Below are 18172 nucleotides of genomic sequence, written 5' to 3' on the forward strand. Positions count from 1 at the left end.
ATTTTTCAACTTTTTTCTATTCAACTTCACAAGGATTGGACTTAGAAAAGTGGTCAATATGGAGACATTTATGTAAAATTGTCTGGAAAATCAATTCCCGTATTCAGATTTCGAAAATTTTGACGTCTACTGCACTTTTCAAAAAACGGTTTCAGTATATGATGTTTGTATTTTTTTAGGAGAGTTGCTCCATCCTGTCTTTTTCGTGAGTCTTTTTGTAACATCTTAGGCTATTTTCACAAAAATTTTGAGCGAAAAAAATGATGGGCACACCATTGACTTTTAAACTTAAAAATAAAAATAAAAATCTCATAAAAGTGGTGCGTTTTTTTTGTCAGTGTACTTGTTTTTTTCGGAAAGCCCGTCAAATTTCCTTTAAGTTTCGATAAACAGCGATATTTAAATTACGAAATGCAAAAGAAAATATAACAGTCACGCCCTTCTCAAATGTCATTATCGAGTGAAACTTTCTCCACATACACAAAAATTGATTACCTAAGCGTACAAAGTTTCATTGAAATCGGAGAGAGTCGAGAAAAAAGTACCTAAAAATTTCCTGGTTTTGGGCTGGAATTGCTCTTTTATAAAATATATGTAAAAGTAAAGTTATATGTTTGATATAAATTCATAAAAATATAAATTTTTGATGCCACAAAATCCAATCTTATAGCATGATTCAACAAAATCTAAATTTACAAAAAAAACTTGTCCTACCGAAAATTAGAATAATTTAGTTTCAATGATACTTAAAACTTGTAGTTAGAAACCTAATTTAAACAATTCTTAGTGTAAAATTTTCTGCAGAACCCGCAGTCAGTTTTCTGATTTAAATCCACTTTCATGGAGAAAAACATGAAACTTTGAGAATATTTTAATAATCCTTTTAGAAAAGTATTTTGAAAGTTATGCTAAAACAAACTGTTTTGGCCAAGGCCCGGAAAATTGTAAAAAGGTTGGTTTTTGTAACAAACCCCGTCATGTTATAATTTTTTAGAAATGTATTTGAAAGACTTTACCAATGATCCAAAAGTCTAACAACCCTATCAAAAGTTATGAGTACTTAAGTGATATTTTAGTAACTTTTAGAGGCCGAATCTCAGATATTTACACAGAAAAAAAAAATCAATTTTCATAATCGTGAATTGAATTCACGAATGTGAAAACCACGAAGGAATTTATTCATGAGTATGGTGCATTTGCATTATAAACGTGAATATACTCCTTCGTGGTTCTCGCATTCGTGAATTCAATTCACGATTTTGAAAATTGTTTTTTTTTTCGTTTAGATGAAAATGATGTCTGGACCCATCATGCAACCCGTCATTAGTTGTATAATTGAAAAAACTTTCAAATGAGTCTAAAACATTGAAGATTTGATAGTTATGTTTGAAGTTATGAGCACTTAAGTGATATTTTAGTACTTGTCAGAACCCGTATCTCAGACATTTTTGCTGAAAATGAAGTCCGGACCAATCATGTGATCCATCGTTGGATGGGTAGATAAATGATTTTCCTGAATAATAAAAGATTTTTCCAAACCAAAGCCAATAGACCTAAAATTTAGGGAAGTTGTTTTAAAAGAATTTAAAATTTGCTGTCCCGGTAAAAACAGTTTGTACATACCATCAATTATAGTTTTTGATTTTTCATATTTTTAGTCAACTAACATTTTAAACTTTTCAAAATTAGTTGAAAATCACTCCTTGAGGTACTTTGAACACTTCTTTTCCAAGCTCAGTTTGGTTCCATACCGTTCCGTTTGAATTTGCTTTGTAGGGTAGGGTAGTCATCAATGAGACACTTTTGGTTTTCAACTTTCAACGATTTTTCTAGTTTTTTCATCAGCATGTTTTAATGACCTTTTTGTTGCATTTTTTTTTCTTCAAGGGTGACCAAATATGAGATCGATCCGACATCTACAGTCAGAGTTATTCAACTGTCTCATTGTAGACGCACTTGGCAGGAACAATGAGACAGCTGGGGAACAATGAGACACTCTACGAAAATCAATACTTTTCTAGTAAAACAGCGATTCTCAACGGGGGTACCGGGCCTACTTGATTTACATGGCAGGGGGTACCGGCCTAGAACAAGGTTGAGAATAGCTGTAGTAAAACATAATGTTTTTGTATTGTTCCATAGCAGGTGACTTGCCTTGAACATTTTAGAGCAATTTTGCCAACATGAAACTTTAACAAAAGTTATACTAAAAAGTATTTAAATTTTGTAAAATCCATAAATTTATACCAAATAACTTTGTATGTTTGGTTAAATGAAGTTAAAACTCTAGAAATATGTCAAAAATCATTTACAATTCTTGTTTTGAAAGATTTACATTGATTTTGAAATGTTTAATGAAGAAAAATCAAAGTGTCTCATTGTTACCCATGGGCTAAAATGAGTGGGGAACAATGAGACAGCCCTGGATTCTGGTTATATTCTAAATTTTGGTCAAACCTAATGTAAGGACATTGTAGCCCAACTCAATCCCTACGGAACGCCGAAAGAAATTTGAAGAAATATTAGTTTTGGTGTAAATGGCTTTTACACCCCAGAATCAAACATTTATGAATAACTTTTCAAGGGAGCGTCCATAACCAAAGTCACTATTATAGCAGACGTGTATCCAGTAGATACACCTTTCCCCCAGATATGAGCCTGATTGGTTGAAACTACGACTTGTGAGAGCCATTTTATCATTGTTCCCCATGTCTCATTGATGACTACTCTACCCTAATTTTCATTTTTCTAACATATCCTTTACCAATCAATCTCAAAACGGTTATCAATGTTATCACGGTTTACGGTATGTGTTTTCCAAATTATTTTGCCCACTGAATTTGAATCGGGGTTGGGGTAACTCTTCCCGATTTTGTGCGAGTTGGTAGAGAATTGCCCGTATAGGTCATCGATGAAATTCTAAAGTTATCGGTATTTCAGTGAAAAAGTTGAATTTTTTTGCCGAATTCGTTAATTTCCCGTTTGGCGTGTCGAAAAACTCGGATTTTATTTTCAAAAAATCGTATCTCGGTGAAGCCGTTGATCATTTTCGACGAAAATTGATCATCACTCTAAAATGCATTGTTTTGATTTCAATTTCACGAATTTCTGCACCAAAATCAATCATCTATCTTGTCGTTTGTAGCTTTTTGACGTTTCGAAAAAAACACGTTTTAATGTTTACCTTGGATAAACGAAAACGAGAGCACGCAATCTAAACAATAGCAAACACGTTTTGTTGGTTTGACCATTCTGTGTATTTTCCCAAAGTTTGGTTGAATTTGGTTCCCGAGGCTCCGAGTTATAACTACAATTGTTTACCTGTGTCAAACGCGTTCTGACCTGAAATCCCTTTGGCCAACTGTCGCAATTACATCAATGTTCAGGCTGTGTCAAGATAGCACGACAAGATTGAAACTTCTTTCGTATGAAGAGCGACAACATTGCACAGAGTTTTTTTTTTGTTTTTATTGAATATCTCAGGATTGAAATCGAATTTTGGGGGTCTGTGAAGGTCAAAATGTGAGGCATTGTGAGCTGCACAAAATGACATCCTTAACTCAATTTGACCCAAAATTCACATACGACAAGTTAGCACGACAGCGACGATGAGCCGGTTGTTGCCTTATTGAAGCCACTGTTGTGTTACAATTATTGAAGGGGTCTTTATAGGGTCCCAAACAACCTCCCAAAATTACCTCGAAGAATTGAGACAAAGTTTCAATTGCTTCATTAGTTGCCGGAAAAAGACCCATATCCTTTCTCAATCATATAAAATGTTAATTTAAAAAAAGGACAATTTGCAGTTTTCCGTGGACCACGATGCCGTCATCATTGTCGTCGCCGCCACCTCGCCGAGTTTAAGGTGGTGGTCAACTGTTTTTTTTCGCTACCTCTCCCTGTGATTCCTATACGAACCGGCCACCATCATCCAAGTTCAGACCACGTCGCGTCGGTCAATTTTCGGGGGGCCAACCTGAAAACGACGAAATTAATCTCAACTGACCGTCGCGTCGACCGACCGGCAGCTCAAGATATTAAGGCAAGTAACACTCCTTGGACGGAAAAATAAGACGAAGCCGGGGTCCGGGCATGTTTTAACGAAACGCACGTTCTACATAATTACTGAGTGTTTGTGTGTGTGTGCGGCAGTCAGTCGAGGTTGCATAACTGCATCATTCATAACATTCACGACGACGACGACGACTGACTGCGTAGTTGATGTCGTTGTAGTTGACGTTGGGCATTTTTTTGTGTTGTGCGCCTAGATGCAACTGGCAAATTGCTCATGCCCTCAATGGCAGCGACGGAGAGATTGACAGTGTGACGTGTTTGTAAATAAAGTTGTAAAGAAAGTGACAGAATTTCCTTGAAGATATTTCAAAAACAAAAAACAAACAAATGTTGGAAGTATTTTTTAAATGCAAAAACATCAAGGCAATTAAAAGCGTGTTTCAATTCAGCAACATACTTAAATAATTGACTCAATCAACAGTTCAATTAGCACCATAAAATCCACGCAATCTCCCTCGTGGTCATACGAGCCCTTCGAACCAGAAGACCATGGAGTACCCGCCAAAGACTGCGCCCACATATGGATTTGCCCTTTACCCGGCGACAACAGCCACCCCGGCCCAGAGTTACCTTCAAATCAGGCTAAACTTGCTGAACTTGTGAACAGTTATTAAACGAAATGAAAAGTCGCCAGTCGCACGGCCTAGGTCTCCCCCCGTTAAGACTCAACCTCAGAGATTAACCACCGGGCCAGGCAGCTGTGCAGAAATTGCTTCTGCGAATGTGTGGTATGACTTGACTATCTCGAGTTGCACAATAAATTTCGGTTTCAATGACGCTCGGTCAATGTTCCCTGGCGGTGGCAGTGCTCACGTTTTTCAGCATCCAGCTGGCATACTCTGCTGCCGCGGTAGGTCTACTCGGAGCCACACGTTGGGCTCTGGCTGGCTCATTGCATTGCATACACATGTGTAACAGTACCTGACCGGTTTCGGAATGCCGCACGGAAAATGAGCTTTTGAACTTTGGAGCTCGATTTCCGACTTGGTGGTGGTTGTTTGCAGGATTTTTAGAAAAAAAAACATCATGCGTCTCCATGATCTGAGGTACATCTAACCCTAATTAGGAAAATCAATTTTGGGACCATCCATAAACCACGTGGATACCTTAGAGGTAGGGGGAATTTAGCGGTTGACCACGCTCCATACAAAAAAAAAAATGTTTTGTATAGAAATAAACCACGACGGCGGGGAGGGGGGTCTGAGTTTTCTCAAAAAAAAAGTGTACCCGTGGTTTATGGATGGTCCCTTTTCACAAACGAATGTAGATTATGAGTCATTCTGAGAAGCCAGAGTCGAAGTTGGAATTTGTTCGGTGGAATTTTCGGAAAGCTGAAGTTGGAGTCCGAGTCGCTGAACCTCCAAAAGTCGGAGCTGTTTCTCTTCTTGAAAAATAGCTTTTTTCCTTTCAGAGGAACTCCGAAGAGATCGTAAAACATGTTTTAACAATGAATATTTGGGTGGTCCAAATCCGGGCGTTTCGTAAGATTGTAAAATTGTTGGATAAAATAATTTAGAAAAACGATCTTTACAAGTAAACATCCGGAGTGAAATTTGTCATTTTTAAATGAAAATAACTTGTTTTCAATAAAGTTTAAAGCAAACCCGAGGCAAAATAGAAACAATATCGAACAATCGTGTAAAGTCAATACTGAATTTCCTTTTTTAATTTTCAACGTTATTTTTATTTTTATGACCAATAAGGCCGTTGCAAATATTTTTCAAAGTTTATGTCACCCTCCCCCCCCCCCTTTGAAGTTGGCCTGAATAATCAGGGGGGGGGACTTCAAAATTTTAATGAAAATTAAAGTTTAATCAACTGAAAACCAGTTAAAATGCATTTTCCTGAGTTTATACAGTAATTCCCCACGAAAACAGCATGATTCGAAAAAAAGTTCTCCGATCGGGCTCAAAATTTTTCTGGGGGTTCTTGGCCGATATGATTAGACCCGTATTTTTTTGTTTGGCCATTAGGGTGACCTACGCCGTGTTAGGGTGGTCCGAAAAATTGCAATTTTCGTCGATTTTCGCAAGAACCACTTTTTTCAAAAAATCATATCTCCGCGCCATTTCATCCGATTTTAGCTGTTTGACTATTTAGGAAAAATAGTAAGAAGTTCCAAAAATCTAGCATAACATTTGGAAAGGTCGTATGAAAACTTAAAATGCTGTTTTGAAGGTCTCGGGACCAAAGAGCCTATGTCTGAAAATATTTTTATCAGATTCCTTGGAAAGTTTTACATGACATATCAAAAAATGGTGAAGTTATGTTTTCAATACCCTGAGATACGATTTTTTGAAAATAAAAACTGGGTTTTTCGACTCGCCACGAGCAAAAATGGGAAAATTACGAAAACGGGAAAAATAGAGCTTTTTTCACTAAAACTGCGAAACCTAAAATATTTCAGCGATGACCTATATATGTTAGGGTACCAAAATTTTCGTAATTGAAATACGCAACTTGTATAGGTCATCGCTGAAATTTTTAAGTTATCGCAGTTTTAGTGAAAAAAGTCGATTTTTCCCGTTTTCGTCATTTTCCCATTTTTGTGCGTGTCGCGTCGAAAAACTCAGTTTTCATTTTCAAAAAATCGTATCTCAGAGTATCGAAAACATAACTTCACCATTTTTTGATATGTTATGTGAAATTTTCCGAGGAATCCGATAAAAATATTTTCAGACATAGGCTCTCCCTAGTAACATTTTAGGTTTTAAGTAGACCATAAAAGCCTATTTAGGCCGTATGCGGGTTTTCAGAACCATGATAAAACCTGTAAGTTTAAAAATGTTACTAGGGCTTTGGTCCCGAGACCTTCAAAACAGCATATTAAGTTTTCATACGACCTTTTCAAATGTTAAGCTAGATTTTTGAAACTTCTAACTATTTTTCCTAAATAGTCAAACTAATCACCTTTCTTTTGCATCTAATTTTTAGATTATTTGAAAAAAGTGTTTTTTTGCGAAAATCGACGAAAATTGCCATTTTCGGACCACCCTAACACGGCGTAGGTCACCCTAATGGCCAAGCAAAAAAATACAGGTCTAATTATATTGGCCAAGGAACCCGCAGAAAAAATTTGAGCCCGATCGGAGAACTTTTTTTTTCGAAACATGCTGTTTTCGTGGGGAATTGCTGTATAATCATATTCAGCATGTTTGAACTCCTTTGAAAACATTTTAAATCTTCATGGAATACCAATGCACAGTCCCACGAAAAGTTTTTTTTTTTGCGAACAAAAAAGTCGGTTAATATCTCGATATTTTCGAAACTAATGATTGGAAAGCCACTGTACGCCTGTAAAATGCATTTTTCATCCATATGTTGAAACCTAGGGTTGTAATTTCATTTTTTTATATTTTTTTATTTTTTGCACCCCCCCCCCCCCTCCCTCGATTTTGGTCAGAGCCGAGGGACAAAAACTTCAAAAAATATTTGCATTTGATATTATGCTAATATTTGCGAAGCTATGATGCTTCGCAAATATTAGCATTGTAAGGATATTTAAGGCATGCTTTGATACTCTTTGAATAATTATTTTGCAAATCAGGATTATAATTCGAAATTTAGATTCATTTCCAAATTTGTATAATGGATATTATTATTTGGATCTAAAGGGATCTAAATAAAAATGTGACCTAAAACCAACTTTAATTTTACAGGAAACAATAGCCTTAGAAATTTTCTGAAAAATTGTCTGTTTTCAGATTTTTTTTATAATTTTGTTCCTGAAAAAATTATAAGATTAAATGAATAAATATATTTAAGATAGAATTGCCTCATTGTAATATTTCTGAGGCGGCAGTAGATTCTCAATCCCGCATATCTAAATTTAAGACTACTCCACTGCCCATGTTCGCATAAATGTCCCATATGCAAAAACAGCAAACTGAGAAAAACGCATTTGAAGTTTGTCCCACCCATAAAGATACGTGTAAAGTTTTCGCGAAAAAACTGGATTTTCTCCTGATTTCTAGAACAAAGTACTGGATGTTATAGGCTCTTTTGAAAAAGCACACGATTTTGAACCAAACTGCATCAAAAACTCAAAAGCGATGAAAATGCATATGGGACATTTATGCGATCAGGGGCAGTCCAGTGAACACAAAAAAAATACGTTTGCACGTTTTTTCAATAAATATTTTTTTAAAAGTGATTTAAAAATAAATTTCGTTGAAAATTGTTATTTGAAAAATCAGATGATTTTTAAACTCACTATGTTTCTTACTAGTTTCTGCGATAAAGTGAGCAAATTGAATCAATGACGTCAAATTTAACTTCATTAGAAAAAAAAAAACAATTCAATGTTTCTACACCCAGAACTGGGCATCGGTTTACGAGAGGATAAAGAGCATGGTTCGGTAGTAAAATGGCACTGTGAACGGACGTAGAGGAGCACGATGTAACGCCACGTTCTATGAGCCACTCAATGAGATGAACTGTTTTAATGAACACGAATGAACACGCTTTGTTGTTGTTGTAGCGCGAGAGGTTTTTACTCTCGCCAAATATTACTTTCCTCTCGTTTCTTTTAGAAAGGACGCATGGACTTTAACTTGGGGTGTATAACTAAGTTTATAGGCTTATAATATAATATATATATTTATAAATATGAGACAAAAAAACAAATTGTTCGCTCTACAGCATTACACATAAAAAAGTAATAATCTAACTGCGTGTAAAAGGCTTAGGTGTAAAATAAATTTTGTATTATTTTATGAAATTTTATGTAACATTACATACTGAAATATGTAGCCCATCAGTATGGAAAACCTTTCCATTTCTCATCGTTGTGATAGCCGAGCGGGCTAAGGCGCCAGTCCTTACTGTTGGTGCTGGGTTTGAATCCCGTCGGATGTAACTTTTTTTGTGTTTTACCATCGGACGCCAACCAAATATTTCAAGACAATCTACTGCGGTAAATCAAAATCAATTCACCAATACAACTTAGGTGTCCGAATGTTTGATTGTTGAGGCAATTGCAAACCTCTTTTTACATCTAAGCTTCATCCACCCCGGGATTTGAACTGACGACCTCGGGGCAAGACAGTGAGCAAGGGAGTTACTCTTGTTACTCTAAGTTCCTCCCGTTTCCTCTACTTTGCTCCCGTTGCTCAGAAATTTTACTTTTGACAGTTTCCCATCTCATTCTTCTTGATTGCTCTACTTTCCTCCCGATTCATCCCGATTGCTCCCGTTTGCTCTCGGTTGCTCTGGTTGCTTCAGGAGAAATCTCTCTGGAGAGAGCAAAAAATGAGAGAAGAGCAAAACAACAAAATTACATTGATTGTTATCCGAGCATTCGTTGGTGAAGGTTGTCTGAATCAACATGACTCGTCGCGTCCCGGCGCAAAACGCCGGCAATATTGCCCTACCTGCGGCTCAAGCAGGCAAAAAAGTGGGAATTTCCAAAAGGAAGGTTGAGGCCTCAACTGATGGCCAAAAACCGGGGATTTCCAAAAGGAAGGTGCTTTTGGAAGTGACATCGAACAGCAAAAAGACGAAAAAGAGCGACGGTACTGTACCGATGGATGAGGAGGAGGAGAACTCTTCGTCGCACGAGGAGCAGCTATTGAAGAACAACAAGTTCGCTGGACTGCCTGACGAGGACCAGGTAGCGGAAGCAAAGGAGAATGAAGTGAAACAGCGAAAGGAGAAACTGCCTCCTTTTTATGTGAGGCAATCAGCAGCAACGATCGACTTTCGAGCGGGGCTGGTTGAACTCATCAAGTCTGGGAAAGTCCTAGGCAACATTCGTCTGTGTCAGGACGGATTTAAGGTGCTGGTGCAATCCAGGCAGCACTATCAACTGGTCAAGGACTACTTGACCGAAAACGAGGCGGAGTACTTTACCCATTATGTCGTCATGGATAAGCCGTACAAAATCGTCGTCAGAGGTCTGTACGACATGCCAGTGGAGGAATTAGCTGCCGAGCTAAAAGTTTTGAAACTGGATGTGTTGGCCGTGCACAAAATGAGCCGACGCAACAAAGACATCAAGTACCGTGACCAGCTCTACCTGCTGCATTTGGCTAAGGGATCGACGACGCTTCCTGAGCTGAAGACAATCCGAGCGGTTTTCAACATTATCGTGTCGTGGGAGCGATACCGACCAGTGCACCGTGACGTCACACAATGCTTCAACTGCCTGGGCTTCGGGCACGGAGGTAAGAACTGCCACCTGAAGCGTCGTTGCGCCAAATGTGGTACCGATGCGCACATCACATCCCAGTGCATCCAAGATTCGCTGGTGAAGTGCCTCAACTGCAACGGTGAGCACTCGTCAACCGACCGAAAGTGCCCCAAGAGAGCTGAGTTCGTGAAAATTCGGCAGCAAGCATCGACGAAGAATCAGCCTCAGCGTCGTAGAACTCCTCCAGCCCTGGTGGAGCAAAATTTCCCACCTCTTCAACCGCGACGCCAGGTCCCGAACTTGGCACCGTTGCCGTTGGATCCCAGGAAGAGAGCTGAGATGAATCATCCACGGCCGGGTTCCAGCCAGGAGCCAAGACCGCCACCACCGGGCTTCAGCCAGTAGCCAAGACCAACCCAAGAACCAGCAGTTGAGGAAAATGGTAATGATCTTTACACCTCAACCGAACTCCTCAATATTTTCAAACAGATGTCCGCTGCACTGCGTGGATGCAAAACCAGGACCCAGCAGATTGAAGTGCTGACCTCGTTCGTCATCCAGTATGGATCGTAGGTCCCTCAAGCTGCTGAATTGGAACGCTTGCTCCATTAGGAGGAAGAATTTAGAGCTGGTGGATTTTCTTCGCGAGAAGGAGATCGACGTAGCTGCCATCACGGAAACTCATCTGAAGCCCGGTGAAAAAGTTTATCTGCAAAACTACAAGATCGCGACGCAGCTCGACAGGACCACCTCTGGAGGAGGAGGTGTGCTTGTCGCTGTTCATCGTGATCTCAAGCCACGCCGGCTGCCACACTTTAAGCTGGACATCATCGAGGCCGTTGGGGTGGAAATTCCCACTTCGGTTGGCCCAGTACTCTTCATTGCTGCATCCTGCCCACGTCAGGTGAATGCCAGAGATGGTTCAGCAGCAAAACTGAAGAGCGATATCCAGAAGCTGACACGGCGGAGCGCAAAGTACATCATCGCTGGTGACCTCAACGCGAAGCATGAAGTTTGGGGCAACAGCAGGAGGAATCGGAACGGAGTGATTCTGCACAACGATCTGCAAAACGGATACTACAACGTTGTGAGTCCGGATCGTCCAACGAGGGTGGCTCGGTCTGGGAATCACTCAATCATCGACTTCTTCATTACCAATATGGCTGAGAACGTGGCTCATCCTGAGGTGTTTGAAGAGTTGAGTTCTGATCACTATCCGGTGGTTGTGGAGGTTGGAGCTTCCGTTACTCCGCAGCGGCAACCAACCCGGAAAGATTACCACAACGTTGACTGGCAGCAGTTTCAGCAAGTGGTAGACGGCAACATCGACTATGATCAACACCCGGAAACTTCTGCCGATATTGATCGTTCGCTGGAGGTGATCCAGCAGGCTATCAACCAAGCAGAGGCTGCCAACGTTCGGGAGGTTCCTGTTAATTTTAAGGTAACTGATATTGACGTAGATACTAAACACTTGATTAGACTTAGGAATGTTTATAGGAGACAATATCAACGGACTGGGGACTATGACAAAAAGATTTCTGTGAACAATTTGAACAAAATCATACAAGACCGACTTGACACTATCAGAAATCAAGAATTTTCAAAACATGTAAGCCAGCTTGGGAATTATTCAAAACCATTTTGGAAACTTTCAAAAGTTCTTAAAAACAAACCAAAGCCTATTCCTCCTCTTATTGTTGAGGATTCTCCTTTGATTACATCTGAGGAAAAGGCAAATGCACTTGGGCTTCATTTTGTTAGTTCTCATAATCTTGGCGCTTCCATGACCAGCCGTAAAGAAACATCAGTTGCCAATAGTATTTTAACAATTAATAACTCTACCTTTGAATTTCCAGCAGATTCCCATGTTTCTGGTGAGGAAGTCAAAGTTGCAGTAAAACAAATGAAAAATATGAAAGCTCCTGGCTTTGATAACATTTTTAATCTGGTGTTGAAAAAACAGAGTGATCAGTTCTTTCAACATCTAGCCAATATTTTCAATAAATGTTTGCAACTTGGTTACTTCCCTACCAATTGGAAACTGGGCAAAGTCATACCAATTTTGAAGCCTCAAAAAGATCCAACGTCGCCAACAAGTTATCGTCCCATTAGTCTTTTGAGTAGTCTGTCCAAACTCTTTGAGAAGGTCATCTATTCAAGGCTTTTGGATTTTACCAACGATAATAATATAATTTTGAATGAGCAGTTTGGCTTCCGCAAGGGACATAATACTGCTCATCAGCTTACGAGAGTAACCAAAATCATCAAGCAGAACAAGCTTGAGTCTAAATCAACTGCTATGGCTTTGTTGGATGTTGAGAAGGCTTTTGACAATGTTTGGCATGATGGTTTGATACATAAACTGTACTTATACGGTTTTCCAATGTATCTTATCAAAATTATCCAGCACTATCTTTCGGAGAGATCGTTCAGGGTTTTTCTGAATGGGATTGCTTCTGGATTATTCAACATTGATGCGGGGGTTCCCCAAGGAAGTATTCTTGGCCCACTTCTGTACAATATTTTTACATCTGATTTGCCTACTCTTCCTGGTAATGGTGTGTTGTCACTTTTTGCTGATGACACTGCCGTTATTTATAAGGGTAAAATAACCAGATATTTAGTTGGCCGTCTTCAGAAGGGTCTTGACGTTCTTTCCGAATACTTTGGCGACTGGAAAATTCGCATAAATGCAGCCAAAACTCAAACCATCATTTTTCCACTTTCCAAATCGGCCAGATTTGCCCCAAAGGATGATGTTTTGATTAAAATGAATGATGTTTCGATACCCTGGTCAAAGGAAGTTGTCTATTTAGGTCTCATACTTGACTCGAAACTTTTGTTTCGGCAGCATGTAGACAAAATATTGAACAAGTGCAGCATTCTCATCAGGTGTTTGTATCCTTTAATTAACAGAAAATCAAAGCTTTCTTTGAAAAATAAGTTAGCTGTTTACAAACAAATAATTTACCCCGTTATTGAGTATGCAGTACCTGTTTGGGAGTGTTGCGCTAGAACTCATAAATTGAAGCTCCAGCGTGTCCAAAACAAGGTACTCAAAATGGTTTTGAATGTTCCTGGCTGGACAAGATCAAGTGAGGTTCATGAATTAGCAGAAGTAAAAACGTTGGATCAGAAGATTCAAGAGAAATGTTTGAAATTCAGGGAAAAATGTGCTATTTCTGAATACCCCTTGATTCAAGGATTGGTTTAGTTTATGGTAAGTTTAAGTTAGTTTTAGGTTAGGTTATGTTTTCTTGACATTTTTTTTTCTCATTGTACCTAGTGTTACAAAAATGATAAATCATATACTTTTAAAGTTATGAAAATAAACAGTGTTTAAATCACGAAAAGCAAACTAAAGCTGAAGAGCCACAGCTGACCACTTATTATGTAAACCAAATGTAATTATTATAAGAAAGATTCAATAAAGTATATTTAATTCAAAAAAAAAAATACAAAATTACATTTCGTTGTTTATTTACACATTTTCCAGATTGAGTCGACTCGCTCAAATAAATTTGTAGAATATTTTCTGTTCCGAGTCTGTTCTTTTAACCCCTGCCCAGGTTGCCTAGCAAGATTGGCCATATTGCACTGGAAGTGTCCCGCGTAGACCGACGGCGGATACAGAATCGATGAAACCTCCGTAAAGAATCTATCGCATCTTCGGTACTTTTAACTCCCGGCGTACGGATATGTAGGCGGCAAGAGCGAAAGGCAATCCGACGGTGGCAACGACGGCTACAAAGTCGTCCGTGGCAAGTTGGTGCTGATTGTCGGGTTGGGAAGGAAATAAAATGGCCTCCAGAGGCTGGTCGGTGTCCAGTTCCCGGTCGAAAGTACCGATCCGGAAACTGTTCGGCTATAGCAGCGGGGATTTGAACGAAAAGCAAGTTTCAATAACGTAATGGACAAAAAAAAACGTGCTACATTCCAACCGCCAGACCATGTCCGCTCTGGTCAAACTGAGGCGTTGTGTAAGGCACCCTGGCGAATCCCTCAGCATCGAGCTATCACGTTCTGGTGGTTATGTTCGAAATGATGCACATGAGTTGTCGGAGATTTCGCTGCTGGATTTGTGGCGCGGTGTGGCATCCACTAGGGCACCTGGCGTTGTGGGCAATGCCGAGGTCGGCGCGCATCTGGTCCCTACGGTTACGCTCGTTTCCTGCGTACTCGGTCCACGCTCCTTTTCGAACCATAAGTTTCTACCACAGGATCGCTCAGGGCTATGATAGAACGATGCTGAAACTCCTTGACAATCTTGATTTTAATCTGGACGTTTTGCTTTACCGCGACTATTCCCTCAAGCAAATGGCCATTCTTGACGCTTCGGAACAGAGATGGGAATCGACTGTACGGGGCTAAAGGATTAGAGGACGCGATGCTCTTGTACAAAAAAGCATCTGCTTTGCTGAAGGATTGTGGGTAATTTAACTTTGAGTAGAGAGAGTTCGAGTTTGCACTAGCAAGGCCCAGGCTGGCAAGAATAAAAAAACCCCCACCCCACCCCTCGGAAAACCAATTTTATTTATCAACACAAGAGTAGAATAATTACATTCGCATTATATTACAACATAATCTGTCAGCATATTACGACGGAAACACGATTTCTAGGTAACCTTTTCCGCCTTCTGCACTCGTGCCCGACCAACGGTGCACTTGTCCTTGGCCTTGGTCAGTACATCGGTTAGTACGGTCATGTCAGTTCAGTTCACTCAGATGTCCAAGGGAGTCAGTAGCTCTTGATATTGATGCGCCTCGCTCCATGACCGTTCCAACCTTGTGTTCCCGCACGGAACCAGATTCCCAAGCATGATCTGGCGGAGGAGGAAGATAAAAAAAATTAGATGAGCAATGCTCGAGTAAAATTGTGCGAAAGTTCCCCAGCCCGGTTGAAAATTCCTCCTTAATACTTACCAGAACTTGATGCTTAGATGCAGCGGGTTGCCGAGCAAGACTTTCCGGCATTAGCAGCACTTTTTTCAATGTTTTATTAACAAAAACAAGAAAATAGTGCACTTTTAATAGGCACAATCGAAACGACAAAAAACAGAAAGATATCAGATGCGAATGGAGAGAAACGTCAACAATGTCAAAAGTGACATTTCCGAGCAGCCAGAATGGCGTTTCTCTCGTTTCTCTCAATTTCTCTCGTTTCCTCCCGTTTGCTCCCAGAGCAACTCTCGTTTGTTCTGGTTTTTTCACTGTCTTGCCCCGAGCTGACGACCATTGGATTGTGAGTCCAACTGCATACAGCGACTCTGCCGAGACAGGACCCAAGAAGACGACACCTACACCTAGATTAAGCTGACGACCTAACCTCTACCACCAAAAACAATTTTGCAGTTCTTAGTGTGAAATGGTCCAAGAATACGATAATTCCGACCGTTTCCTGAGTCGAACTTGTTTTCATTGAGAAAAATATTACACTTTTAGGGTATTTAAATAATTGAATTTGTCATGTTTTTCATAACCTAAAGTTTACATACAATTCTAGAGTTTTTTTTAATATGTCCTATGAACATATGAAAGACAATAACTTATGAAAGACAATAACTTATGAGACTCTGGAATTGAAACTTAAAAAAAAATAAAACTACATCTTGAGCTACTGTGCACAATTCTTTTTTCAGCTTGCAAAAACAGTTTCAATTCAGTCTAAACTTTAAAATTACATTGAATAATTGATATAAAATATTAAACAAACTGTTATATTTGTTAATTTATTTTATCCTATGAATCCACAATCTTTATGCTCCATGCTACTTCTAACGATCCTGTCTAGATCCGGATTTTTCATGGCCACACGTCCATCGGTCCCGTCGAAATTTGCACACACTCACACACGCACATGTTTCAACAACTGCGGTGAACGAATTACCCTCACCTCAATGCATCCAATAACATTATGCGACTGCGGCGACTTTTGAGATCGACTCGGTTTTGTGTTAGACAAATCCACAAAAATTAGACTTGGTAAACAACGCCAGCCAGTCAGAGTTTGTCAGTAAACAAATCTTGGACTATTTCCAACGTGATCCAAGTTGGTGTTAGTGGGTTTGTGAGCATTTTTCGTTAATGTGTTAGTAGGAGCGTTTTTATTATTTTTTGGAAGTTTAAATACCTTATCAAGAAATTCGGCAACATTTTGTCCGGTTGTCTCTTTAATTCGCCGGCTCGGGTGATGTACCTGGAAGTAAAAACGGAAAGCAAAAATAAATAAACACAAATACAAATCAGTTTGGGAACATAAAGACAGCGACAAAAAATAAATGTTGTTGGTGGCCCGCAAAAAAAAGTGTAAACCAGCACGAACAAATGTAGGTCAATACTTGGTTTGCTATTTTTGCTTACGTTAAATTTTATAAATAATTTATTGTTGTTATGCATAGTGAAGCGAAAACGTAAATACACACACACACACACCAAGTCATGACAAGCCAAGTCAGTGAGGCAGAATATGCGTCACCGGTTTCTTCGGTTGACTCCTATGCTCAAGGGGTTGCAAATCTTAAAGTCACGTTATGCATGCAGCGACGAAACGGCGAGTCGAGAGTGCAAGAAATCAATTCTCGCGACCAGAATGTTTATGCAAAACAGGGTTGCACTGCTGCCAAATGCAATGCTCGCGGATCAGTGCACATTCGCACGAAGCTTCGAGAACATATCAAAAAGAGTGATGTTTATTTATCAGTTGGGTTTGATATGTTTTAGACTTTCAATTCAAGGACTTTGGACCATGGTTCGACCGGTGAAGAATGCATTTTGAATTTGAATAATGGGTTAGGAACATAAAAGTGTGAATTGATTACTTTTATCAATAAATAATGTAGAAATTTGCATAAAAAAATCAACTCCATTTTTCGATGTAAAATGCAATTTGCAATCAAAAAGTACATGGGGAAAATGTTGATAAAATGCACCGTTTTAATGTTACAGCCATTTTTAGGTAACTTTTTTGAAAATATTTGAAAATAGACGCAGTTATTCATTTTTTGAAATAAGTGCCCATGTTTGCCCACTTTTGAAAAAAATATTGTTGAATAGCTGAGATAAGTCTCTGCATTTTGCTTTTTGACGTATGTGAAATTTTCTGATTTTTTCGAAAATTATGCATTTAATATTACGCTGAGATATCGACTTTAGAAAATGGTGGGTTGTTTGGGTGAGACTTAGAAAACATCAATTTTCCCGTTTTTAAACATCTGCATATCTCAGCAACTAAGGGTCGTATCAACAAAGTTCAAAAAGCAAAATATAGAGAATTTTCTCAGCTTTTCAAAAATATTTTTTTTCAAAGGCGATCAAACATGGACACTTTGAATTTCAGCATTTTAAAGAATATGCATTTCGAGATAATGATGAATTTAGCTTCATAAGATTGTCAAGTATCTCTGGGCCAAGTTTCAGAAGGTTTGATAATGTAGTTTTTGAAACACAGCCACACTAAAATATTATTTTCGACTATTCTAAGAAAATCTTTATAAACGGCGTGAAAATCGGAAATAACATTTTAAAATGGCTGTATTTCGAGAACTACATCAGCAAACCTCCTGAAACTTGGCCCAGAGATACTTGACAGTCTTATAAAGCAAAATTAATTATTATCTCGAAATACATATTCTTTTAAGTGCTGATACTTTCTTGATTCTATAGATTTTCTTAGAAAAAGTCGGAAATAACATTTTAAAATGGCTGTATCTCGAGAACTACATCAGCAAACTTTCTGAAACTTGGCCCAGAGATACTTGACAGTCATATGAAGCAAAAACCATCATTATCTCGAATTACATATTCTTTGAAATGCTAGAAATGTATAGATTGCTTTGGTTTTCTTATTGAAAATCGGATGTAACATCTTAAAAGGGCTGTATCTCGAAAACTATATCAGCAAATGTTTTTATTTTTAGCACAGAAATGCGCTTTGGTGTAAGGAATCTATAGACCCCAAAATCTCGG

General features: G+C 39.0%; 1 long non-coding RNA gene across 1 annotated transcript in view; it reads right to left on the reverse strand.

Annotated features, from left to right (window-relative positions):
* The window catches only part of LOC128093166 (uncharacterized), a 196409-nt gene that overhangs the window by 47487 nt on the left and 130750 nt on the right, over positions 1-18172 (reverse strand). The window contains exon 3 of the long non-coding RNA XR_008212289.1: positions 16338-16403. This is a non-coding gene — a long non-coding RNA (uncharacterized LOC128093166). The remainder of the gene's footprint in view (positions 1-16337; positions 16404-18172) is intronic.

The sequence above is a fragment of the Culex pipiens genome, chromosome 2 (assembly GCF_016801865.2).
Source record: "Culex pipiens pallens isolate TS chromosome 2, TS_CPP_V2, whole genome shotgun sequence".
Lineage (NCBI taxonomy): Eukaryota > Metazoa > Arthropoda > Insecta > Diptera > Culicidae > Culex > Culex pipiens.